The 12,236-nt window shown below is 39.4% G+C and overlaps 1 long non-coding RNA gene across 1 annotated transcript; it reads right to left on the bottom strand.

Moving 5' to 3' along the window:
* Positions 1-8,398: 8,398 nt before the first annotated feature.
* Positions 8,399-11,528, bottom strand: LOC121858823. The gene is made up of 3 exons (XR_006087532.1): positions 11,432-11,528; positions 9,274-9,344; positions 8,399-8,462 (listed from the first exon to the last, which is right to left on the bottom strand). It is a non-coding gene; the product is annotated as an uncharacterized LOC121858823 (long non-coding RNA).
* Between the last annotated feature and the right edge of the window lie 708 nt (positions 11,529-12,236).

Here is a 12,236-nt window from a genome sequence, read left to right as displayed (position 1 = left end):
AACACCGAGAGAGTTAACGTTAATGGTTGTGGTATCCATATCGTGACGTAGTAGTCAGAGGGAAGTGATAATCTAGTTCAAATGTTGTTGGTAGTAGTAGTAGCAGTAATAGTAGTAGCGGTAGTATTAGTCGATAGAGGTATAATAACAGTAGGTGTTGTTGATGAATTAGTAATAACAGATAGCAGTTGGTAGTTCAAGAAGTTGACATTTGTCATACAGGAACAAGAACCTTACAGAAGCGCGCGCGCACGCATACTCATGTACGTACGTACGTTTGCTTCTGCCAGCCAAGCAGAACCTGGAAACTTAACTGGACAACGAAGATGCTGAATACCATCGTGAGAACAATACATGATCTAAACTGGATTCATCGCCTGTTTTAGCAGAAGATAACGTTATGTATGAGTTTAATAACACACTGAAGGTGAAAAATTAAGACTCCTGACAAGAGAAAAATACATCTAATGTCTATCTATTGATTTTCCCGTCTTACCGATCCATGTAGGGAAACGGATCTGTTCACCTGAGGGCCACGAGAGCAGCAAAAGGGAACCAAGTTGAAAGTTCTTTGATATGTCCTGACACATGATATATGTATGCCGTGAGTTGTTGACTTGTTTCCAAGTTCTGTCTAGCGGAATACCGAGTTGGAGAGATGATGAGAGGGGAGAGAGAAATTGGTCATCACAGATACGTCCAATCTCCCAATCATAGTTTCACGGCTCCTCCCATGCAACAAGTAATAACTCTCCGAAAGCCATAAAGAAACTATCTCAACCTAGAAATAATACACAAATGTTGAGAATTGTATGAGATCAATCGCTGCATTATACCAAGTCAAATGGACTACTACGCCGGCCGGAGATGACAGAGGCATTTAGTCCTCTGGGAAGCATTATGCAGAAAATTAATTTAAGCATCAGCGTCTGGGAACGGCGGAAGATTTTCCAGGTCGGCAACGCCCAGACTGGTATGGCGGTGCAACACTTATTTCGACAAAATATGGATGTGAATTTATCTGAGGAAAAAATTAGTGTCTGAAAATCATCAAAAGACCTCAAACTTGTCGGTGTTGCCAGACTCCAACGACGCTTGTCCCTTAGGCTGACTGCAGGTGACACATCAGCTGCCTTGTGCCATCTGTTTATTAAGTCCCTGTTAATTATTTTGAGATCTGCTCCAAGAGAGAATGTAAATGATAGCAGCAACAGACAAATTCCTCTGCTCTAACCTCGTCTTAGTCTCTTCTCTCAAGGTAAGACAAATAATAATAATTAAGCAATGCATAAGATGCCTTTACATTTCATATGACAAGCTTCTAGTTGGAGGTGACCGATGAGTGCACCAGGAGATCTAGTCATGATGTTCCGGCGAATGAAAGATTAAGCAGTTGTTACGATACTAAGCGAGTTTTTAACACGCCCCTCCCCATAAATTCTACAACTATACCACTATGATATATAATCACTAAATCTAAACCTCACCATAAAATATAATAACTGGAGCAATAAGAGTACACTAACACTCCATACTCTCTCTCTCTCTAGTTATGTGTTGTATACCAGCAAGTTCCCATGACCCAGAGAAGGCAAGAGCGTAGATGTCTGAATTCTGGAGATAACTAAACGAATACAATGACACATCACAGAAGAACTTAGTGCAAGGATACCATGTGTCTTGAGGTTTGTAGGAAGTAAGTGCTAGAGAGCAGAAAACATGCTGTGAATAAACTTTGGGATTGGGCAGGGTGAGAGGAGACGATTGATGGGAGGGTGATAAAGGTCTGGATCAGTGACGGAACAATAAGCCAACATGGAACCGAGAAGATCTACCTTTAAATGGGATGTTATTCCAGGAGCAAGGTGAGGGCGAGTTAAGGTAGAATGTTAGGATGATAACAAATCATTACTATTTGAGCGCATGTTAAGAGACTGCCGCGCTTCTGCTAATGGACAACTGTCTTTTGGCTGTGTTGATGTAACGTTAGCAGTGTTATCGTGTTGCCAGGTACTGCAGTATGGTATCGTAGATGGGGCTATAGTTTCCAGAGTTAGTCCATGTTGTGTGACTGGGAAGATAAGGAGCATGATGGAGGGGCGGTGACGAGTAGTTCCAAGAATACCAGACCCAGTCACACAGTTTGAAGTTTCAGTAAATGAGATATCAGGAAGCTGAGAACTACACACTTTCCACCCAACTGAATATGGACGAAGAGCGTTTGAGAGGACAGGTCAAGATATCAGCTCATAGAAACAAGACACAAGATCCTTGACTAAGAAGGAGTAATGGAGTTAAGGTTTAGTGTAGTAGGAAAGAAAAAGATCAAGGGTGTTTGCTCCCACCCCTAAAAGATGGTCGGGTGTGTTGTTGGGGAGGGGCAGGAGGAGCTCATTAACTGCCCCTAAACGGAAAACCTTTACGAAAATACGACGGATTTAAATTTCACCAGCAGAGGATTTTTTTTCTCAGTACATCTCTTCAAATGTTGGTACGGAAAAATGTTTATACACAACCTCGCATAAAAAGGGATCGAGCTCTTAATGACCCACAAGCCATTCCCCATTTCCCCTGGTCAAGTCACAGCACAATATCGATGCCATTTTATTCCCCAAGTTTATTTATGTCGACTTAATTCCCATCACAAAGTAAATGTCTCATGACATTCTCGACCTGAACAAAAATAAATCATGTCGGAAAATCAAACACACAAGTTAAATAAAATGTCCATTTAATCTGCTCGGAGTCGTGGAAAAATAAACATTATTTATTCCAGAAGCGTATTTAAGGAGCTTACTGGAGCCTCGACCCAGATTCCTTGTTATTGAGCAAAATCCTCTTCTGAATTAATTCAATATCTTAAATATTGAGAGAGTTAGTGTAGGTGGGTGTCATGATACCTACTACACAGGCCTCTTACCTGAGGGTTATACCCCTGTATTTATTATAATTTTTTTTTTTTTTTTTTTTTTTTTCCGGGAATTAGCCCACCCGGAAACAGGTCAAACGACCCACAACGGAGCCTGGGGGCGGAAAGAAATTAATAGAGAAGAAAAGGTTATACTGTGTTAAACTACACCACGAAGATGCCGGAAAACCAGCTTTTTAAGTGAGACAGATTGTAAGTATGGAAACACAGGAGGAGCAGAGAATTTCCACTGTTTGGCTGTGTGAAGAAATTGTTTGTCTGTGTGTGTGTGTAAAGGTTGGAAATGTCATGGGTGAATGATAGAAGCGGCACTCTTATCTGACCTCCTTCATATCAGTCAGGTTTATCTGTTTATTGATGTTATTTTGCCTGAAGGACCTGTGTCGGGTCACCTGAAGATTAGGCACACTTGTTTTATTTCACCTGAAGATTAAACACTAATATTAACTTAACCTAACCTAACCTTCACTAGCTTTTAGTTTCAACAGGTAAATGTGAAACCTGTCCAGATGATTGAAGAAAATGTAATTATAGAGCAGTAAATAGAGGTCAGACTTAAGTAAACCCAAATTATATTATTATTATTTTGTATTTACGAAAACATTAGTGAGGATTGAATACGTGTTTATAAGGACCAGGTGAAATAATTAAGCTATTGCTGTGTTGTCATTACCTGTGGCTATTATCATCCAGGTGTTTAATTACATCTCTTAATTAATTCACCGTAACAGAAGGAAGACATCGGTTACATGATACTATTCTAGACAAATTATTCGAGCCTATGGGACCACTACTCGGGTATTCTCTCTGAAACACTATACTGCTGGGGTTGATATCGTGATGGTGTCAGTGGCTCCTTCTACCTCCCGTGTCATCTGTGGTAAAGCATCAGGTGTGAATCCATGTTGACTTTTCTGGTTGAAGGTGACATTAATGTGATCGTCTCCTGCTAGTATCACCTGTGAGTTAGTCTTGTATGCTTTTGGGTTACCTTTTACATCCTCTCAAAATTTATATATCACACACACACACATTCCCTCCTCACATTACGTCTCCTCTCACCCCCCTCCATCCCCCAACTTCCCAAGCTTGTCATAGATTCTCATGGCCTTCATAGTGGAACCTTTTGAATTCGCTATATTGGGTATATTCTTTGTTGTGAGGCGTCTGTCCACTACTGTAGGATTGTGAGGTGTGTATTATATATTTTGTTGTTTGTTGTGATTTATTGTTTGGAGAATAATGGCCAAACACATTTAATACACAGAAGATGTAAGGAAATGGTGTGTGTGTGAGGGTGAGTGAGTGAGTCTGTCTGTCTGATTTTTGCGTTACAAACAGACATCCGCATAAGCAAAGCATCTGTTATTCCACTCGAACACACACACACACCGTTTCCTTACATCTTCTGTATATTAAATGTGTGGATGACTGCACTGTGGGATTCAGTGGACAACACCACCAGACTACTCATCGCTACAAGACACCCTGGACAGGCTGCAGGCATGGACTACGAGAACAAGGTCACCATCAACCACACCAAAACCGTAGTCATGCACATCAATACCGCCACCACTCCAGTGCAAGCCCCAGCAGTCACAGTGGGTGCCCATCCTCTCCAGCTGGTGCAGTCTGCCAAACTCCTGGGTGTAACTATAGACAACAAACTTGACTGGAAGGCCCATGTAAATAACACAGTCAAGGCAGCCTCGTACCGTCTCTACATGCTACGAAGACTTGGTCACTTGGGACACCCACGCCAGAGCTGAGGACCATCTACAACGCCTTTATTCTGTGCGTCCCAGCTAATTAATTCTCTCAACTCCACCCAACAACGTCAGCTAGAGAAGGTACAGAAAGGGCCTGCAGTGCTCGGCGCAGAATACTCCGGCTACACCAACGCTCTCTCCACCCTGTGCCATGTGACCTCCACCATCAAGCACTGGAAGGTTTGGCCGTGGACTACTACACCACCCTCGCCACCTGCAGCCCCCACCCAACTCGCGCAGTCCGCCACTACAACAAATTTCAGCAGAGCCCGCACCGATAGATGTAAGAACAGCACCATCCCATCTATTGTTAAAATAATAAACAACTCTGATTTATTACTGCACAGCCCTGTAAATGTATTCAATGCATATTATATTATGTCTAAATCTAATGTAAGTCTGTATATTTTCAGCCACCGGCTGCAACTCTATTATTAAACCGTTTATTATTATTATTATTATTATTACTACTACTACTACTACTACTACTACAAACACACCCTCCTCCCTCCCACACCACCTACAGGAATATTCAATTTATACGACAGGGGTAAGAGAATTATGTAGATATAAATACAAAAAGCAGTAACGTCATATCCCCACAGCATTAAGCGTAAGAGATATCCATATAGAGATAAAATATTATCCTCAAACCTGAAATACGTGGAAGAGATAACGCAACCTGGAATACGATTACTATCATATCAAAAGAAATAAAACAGACTATAGGTGCTCCAGATCATGCTCATTTCGAATATATAGTCCACAATTCAATTGCGGGATAATTACTTTCCCGAAAAGTAGATAACCAACTTTCCCGGAAAGTAGATATTTCCCATTTTCTATGATACAAATTTCCCGTTTCTATGAGAATCTACTTCAGAAAATTAGGAAATATTTCCCAAATGTCGATAATCTACCTCCCCGAAAAGTCGATAATCTACTTTCGAAAGTAGATAATCTACTTTTTCGAAATATAACCAACTTTCGGAAAGTAGATATTTCCCATTTTCTATGATACTAATTTCCGTTTTCTATGATAATCTACTTCGGAAAATTAAAATATTTCCCAAAAGTCGATAATCTACCTCCCCGAAAAGTCGATAATCTACTTTCCTGAAAAGTAGATAATCTACTTCGGGAAAATAGATAACCAACTTTCGGAAAGTAGATATTTCCCATTTTCTATGATACAAATTTCCCGTTTTCTATGATAATCTATTCGGAAAATTAGGTAATATTTTCCCCAAAGTCGATAATCTACCTCCCCGAAACGCGATAATCTACTTTCCTGAAAAGTAGATAATCTACTTTTCGGGAAAGTAGATAACCAACTTTCCCGGAAAGTAGATATTTCCCATTTTCTATGTACAAATTTCCCGTTTTCTATGATAAGTAGATAACTTTGAAGATATTTCCCATTTTCTGTGATACAAATTTCCCGTTTTCTATGATAATCTACTTCGGAAAATTAGAAATATTTCCCAAAAGTCGATAATCTACCTCCCGAAAAGTCGATAATCTACTTTCCTGAAAATGAAATACTTTTCGGAAAGTAAATAACACTTTCCGAAAGTAGATATTCCCATTCTATGATAAAATTTCCCGTTTTCATAAATCTACTTGGAAAATTAGGTAATATTTTCCCAAAAGTCGATAATCTACCTCCCGAAAACGCGATAATCTACTTTCCTGAAAAGTAGATAATCTACTTTTCGGGAAAGTGAATAACAACTTTCCCGGAAAGTAGATATTTCCCATTTTCTATGATACAAATTTCCCGTTTTCTATGATAAGTAGATAACCAACTTTCCCAGAAAGTAGATATTTCCCATTTTCTGTGATACAAATTCCCGTTTTCTATGATAATCTACTTCGGAAAATTAAGAAATATTTTAAAAGTCGATAATCTACCTCCCCGAAAATCGATAATCTACTTTCCTGAAAGTAGATAATCTACTTTTCGGGAAAGTAGATAACCAACTTTCGGAAAGTAGATATTTCCCATTTTCTATGATACAAATTCCCGTTTTCTATGATAAGTAGATAACCAACTTTCGGAAAGTAGATATTTCCCATTTTCTGTGATACAAATTTCCGTTTCTATGATAATCTACTTCGGAAAATTAGGTAATATTTTTCCCAAAAGTCGATAATCTACCTCGCCGAAAACGATAATCTACTTTCCTGAAAAGTAGATAATCTACTTTCGAAAGTAGATAACCAACTTTCGGAAAGTAGATATTTCCATTTTCTATGATACAAATTTCCCGTTTCTATGATAATCTACTTCGGAAAATTAGGTAATATTTTCCCAAAAGTCGATAATCTACGAAAACGCGATAATCTACTTTCCTGAAAGTAGATAATCTACTTTTCGGGAAAGTAGATACCAACTTTCCGGAAAGTAGATATTTCCTTTTCTATGATACAAATTTCCCGGTTTCTATGATAAGTAGATAACCAACTTTCCCAGAAAGTAGATATTTCATTTTCTGTGATACAAATTTCCCGTTTTCTATGATAATCTACTTCGGAAAATTAGGAAATATTTCCCAAAAGTCGATAATCTACCTCCCGAAAAGTCGATGATCTACTTTCCCGAAAAGTCGATGATCTACTTTCCCGAAAGTAGATAATCTACTTTTCCGGAAAATGATAACCAACTTTCCCGGAAAGTAGATATTTCCATTTTCTATGATACAAATTTCGTTTTCTATGATAAGTAGATAACCAACTTTCCCAGTAGATATTTCCCATTTTCTGTGATACAAATTTCCCGTTTTCTATGATAACTACTTCGGAAAATTAGGTAATATTTTCCCAAAAGTCGATAATCTACCTCCCCGAAAACGCGATAATCTACTTTCCCGAAAGTAGATAATCTACTTTCGGTAAAAGTAGATAACCAACTTTCCCGGAAAGTAGATATTTTCCCATTTTCTATGATACAAATTTCGTTTTCTATGATAAGTAGAAACCAACTTTCCCGAAAGTACTTCCAGAATACCGCATTAACACCAAAATCGCACTTTGAAACCCATAGTTGAGTAATTAGCATTGAAATGTGTAATTAAATTACCCAAGGGTCATTACAGCTACTAATTACCCCGCAATCGAATCGTGGACCATATATTCGAAATAAGCAGGTTGTCGAGTACTTACAATGTAAATTTCAACAAAATCTAATTTTGGGCCCAAACTTGGTAATTTTTCCCAAAATATACTTTCGTTCAAGTTTACATACATTTGTTTACCAGTCTGGAGTAAATACGTATTATTATTGTATAGAAACTGCCAGTGTAAAGGTAAAGCCAGTGATGAGTGGAGTTGATTTTACAGGAAGGAAAAGACGGGTTGTGTAAAGCAATAAGGGAGGGTAAACCAGTGAACCCTTGTGTTGTGTATGGGGAGAGGTGGAACAACCATAACACAACACCTCTATACCAGTCAGCCATGGAGAAGGAACGGGAGTGATGGGATAGAGGTAAATAATGGTAGTAAAGTAGAGTATAGATCTTGACTTTACTTACCCTACCATGTATGTTCATCATTCACTGGCCTTGCTGCAAAGATCGTTACCAACACACGCCAAATATATACCATGACCTTAAATAAGAGTTTATATTTAAAGAAGGAACTACAAGCGTCTAAAGGGGAGTGGGGAAAAGGAAACAAGCAAATCACAGGATACTCCAGGCCCTCTAGTCGAAGCCCTTCAGGAGTCCTCCGTCAGCTCCTCCACCAGGTTATACTCCAGCGCCCTGCAGCGACACAGTCATCATGGGGTAAGGTGGTAACAGGTTGGATTAGGTCATATAATTTTTCTCATTCTCTTCCCTTAATTTTTTCAATTCATTCCTTCTCTCCTCCTTATCACTCCCCCCCTCATTCCCTTTTACCATAACTTCCACTCGTGGCAACACAGGTCATCACTGTCTCTTTAAATGCTCTCTCTCCCTAGTTAATCATGCTCAAAATTTATCTTTATTTTCACCGAGACAAGAAGCCAATCATAGCGTTCCATGTGACATCACTAGGATGGAAGCAAGATGTCCAAAGTTTATTCTGAATTCTGTTCGTAACTAAAATTAACACGAAATATCAAACGAACGAGAATAAAGACTAAAGGAGACAATTAATTACTGATTGGCAACAAGCAGAGAAAGTAAACTGAAAGAGAAAGTAAACAGAGAGAGGAAGAAACTTTGTCTTCACTAGTGGCATCAGCTGTTATCTCTATGTAAATTAGCTTTGTCTTAATGTAAATCAAGTGCGTCATCCAAAGAGTCAGTCAGCTCAGCTCAACCTCCTGCTCAGTGAATGATACTGCTTTAGGTATCATGCGACGCCGAACACCTCCATTTACTGACCATCTGAGTAACATAAACATAACCTGTCTTAGGTGTGGGTGAGAGGCATCCAGTCAAATGAGAGCAAGAAGGCAAGATAGGTATTTTGGTAGAATTTATACATGTTAAGTGCACCAGGTGTTTCGTCCACACATACAACAATAAATGTACTCTCATACACATCTTTATATATACCAATACACTTAGGGACGGGCGTACTTACAGGTCCGTCAGGTTGTGGGCGTGGGGCTCATTTCACGCCCACGTAGCGTCACCTGGTTAAAGTTAAGCCACCTGTAGGAATAGAAAAGACTAATTAGATTATGAGGCGAGATGGAGAGTAACCTGGGATGGTATATACGACCTTATACTCCTACAGTGATAACGGGAAGGTAATATACGGGGTCTTCAGAGTCAATGTATCATGTTACCGTGAGGAGGGTTGGGAGATACCCGAGCCAATTATAATACAATCTGCTTTGAAGTTCGAACGGAAATGTAATACAATATTGTATAGGTTGTACAGGGCAAGTTGTGTGTGTATGTATGTGTGTGTGTGTGGCCAGAAAATCATGTATAACAAGAAGAAAAAGGTCCCGAGAAATAACACAAAATGATCTGGCTGCTGACGATAAACAGCCTCACAGACGGTCCTTCCACTACTGAAAATGACGAGCATAATGAGATCACTTGGCGGCGCTGGTGACAAAGACTACAGATTTGATTATTTTTGGCGTTGGACACTTAAGAGAGAGAGAGAGAGGGGGGGAGAAAACCCGGCGCCTATGCAGTGATGATGGATGGGTAAGCGGGTGTTAGTGATATAAGATTTCCCTACTTAATCAAGCTGGTGGTGGACATGTAAAGACGGGGAAATATGGGAAGAGCTTTATCGGGGAGGGGGTGAGATATGAGGCAGTGCAAGGTGTAGGAGGTTCCAGGTGAGAGAGAAATATAAACAGGCAGGAAAATTCTAGTATAAATGTTCAGATGGAGGTAATTTTGAACAGTGTAGTACACAATGTTCAGATGAAGGAAATTTGACCAGCACATGTATATGAGACTCGAATGAAATAATAGCAGTTGTAGATTTCAATGGTATATCGTCGTGCCTCAAGTTGAATATAAACAAAGACTTAACCAAATAACGCTACTCCAGCCGGGCGTATTAAACTCAAGCTCACTGAGAAACAAGATCAACTCACTCTGTCAGATATCACGAATGCCCACTGTCAGATCTGAATTTAGCTTATCGAACGAGAGGTACGTCTGATTTCCCTTTAGGAGAAAGAGGGGGGAAGGAGGGCAGTATTTCAAGATTGAGGAGTGAAGACTCGAGACGACGACAATTTGGCTGCCCTCATCCAGGTCAAGTATCGGTCATCAGGGCAGGAAGGCTGGACCGATATTGGCTATTTCATGATGATGGCTGTAGTATATATTGACATTACAAAAAAATCCATCGAGTCTTTAATCAAAATATGTCTTAAAGGATTCGATGCCAATATCCAGTAAAAGGTTCAGATATTGCGGGATAAGTAGTAGTGGTTTTGGAGTAGTTTTTGTATGTACAGGAGACGTTAACAGTATTTATAACAACAATAGCAATTACAATCACCCTAACTGTAGGCTTTTAAGGTGACCTCCTGCAATTTTACAAGACTTTGGCCATAAGAAAACAATATTATCCTAGTTCTTGTGTTATACCGATACAGTTAACCGAATACAAAACACGATACACGAGAAACTAAAACTGTAACCGGACCGAGCTGAAACGACAGTCACAAACTCAATACTCATGACATACGTGTTTAATCTTTGCCACTACAGTCACCCAAACGCCACACACTCGACACAAACTATACCGCCACCCTGCTGTGTACTCGGACTTGGTGCAATTAATAGTAAATGATAGCAATTACGAAGCGAATATTGGGTATAGATGTGCAATGGTGACTTTTTTTACAAATTAAAGGACAAAAAATGGGGAGGCAGCGACCTGTCCACTTCAGAAATCGAAGTTGAATCATTTACTCAGAACCCAGAGTGTGTGTGGTGTACCTGGGGTTACGTATCAACACAGAGCGACAGTAAACCCTTCCTGTCTTCTCACTTACACTTGGATTACGTGTGACTCAATTGCGTTTGTACAAGTTAATAAGTTTCACCCACTGATGAAGAAAACTAATAAATTCCGCAGTGACGACATTGACTCTGACTCAATGCTTCCATGTATATTAAATGAATCACGACTCATAATTTATATCGAGACTCACTATAGTACCTTGGGTGGTCAGTATTCGGAAACACAAGAACGGTAATTCAACTACTGACGGTGTAGACTAACTACTGACGGTGCAGACTCACATTGACGTACTCACAGGGAAGCAAGACGAGGCAGGAGGGTGAGGACGGCGTCGAACTGAGTGATGGCGTTGTGAGAGAGGTGGAGAATTTTCAGCTTGTGAGGCCCTAACCCCCCACGCTCTCCCTCTTCCCCCGACAATTTGTTATCACTGAGGAACCTGTAGGGGAGATAAGTGTACGATATAAACAAATATATAAACAAATACTGTATGTACATAAATCCCACGTTTTTACATACTACGCAATCTTACACCCACTCATACACATAAGATGCATCCGCCACAACCCAACCATATCCTGCTCTAACCACCAACATGGCTACACTCACAATGTCGGCAGCCAATTAGTGATGTAACACAGAAACATGAAATAAACTCAACTGTCAAGAGAACAGATCTTTCTCACTGTCTCACTCTATATCATGAACCACGAACCGAGATTCAAACTCGTGAATCCGAAGCATTTATGGACAGAATAATGCATCAGCCTAGCCCTAACTGAAATTGATCTTCTGAAAATAAATACAAAAACAAATGCGATGAAATAAAAATGGAATTCTTGGAAATCTAATACAAAACCACACAAAATAAATATACATAAAATCAATTTCCAAACACAAATTGACTATTGTAAAAAAAATGGTATCCGCGAATATTCCTCTGACTATATCTCGATAATAAAAATATAAAATCATTACCAATAACCAAAAAAAAAATATTTCAGATTCGAGATAGCAAAATATTTCTAGGTTTTAATCATGAAAATCAATAATCAGGAAAAACAAATAATTTTTAACAATATAAAATACTCAATTAATTG

The sequence above is a fragment of the Homarus americanus genome, unplaced genomic scaffold (assembly GCF_018991925.1).
Source record: "Homarus americanus isolate GMGI-L3 unplaced genomic scaffold, GMGI_Hamer_2.0 scaffold17805, whole genome shotgun sequence".
NCBI classification, from domain to species: domain Eukaryota; kingdom Metazoa; phylum Arthropoda; class Malacostraca; order Decapoda; family Nephropidae; genus Homarus; species Homarus americanus.
This window is presented reverse-complemented; position numbering and strand designations above follow the sequence as displayed.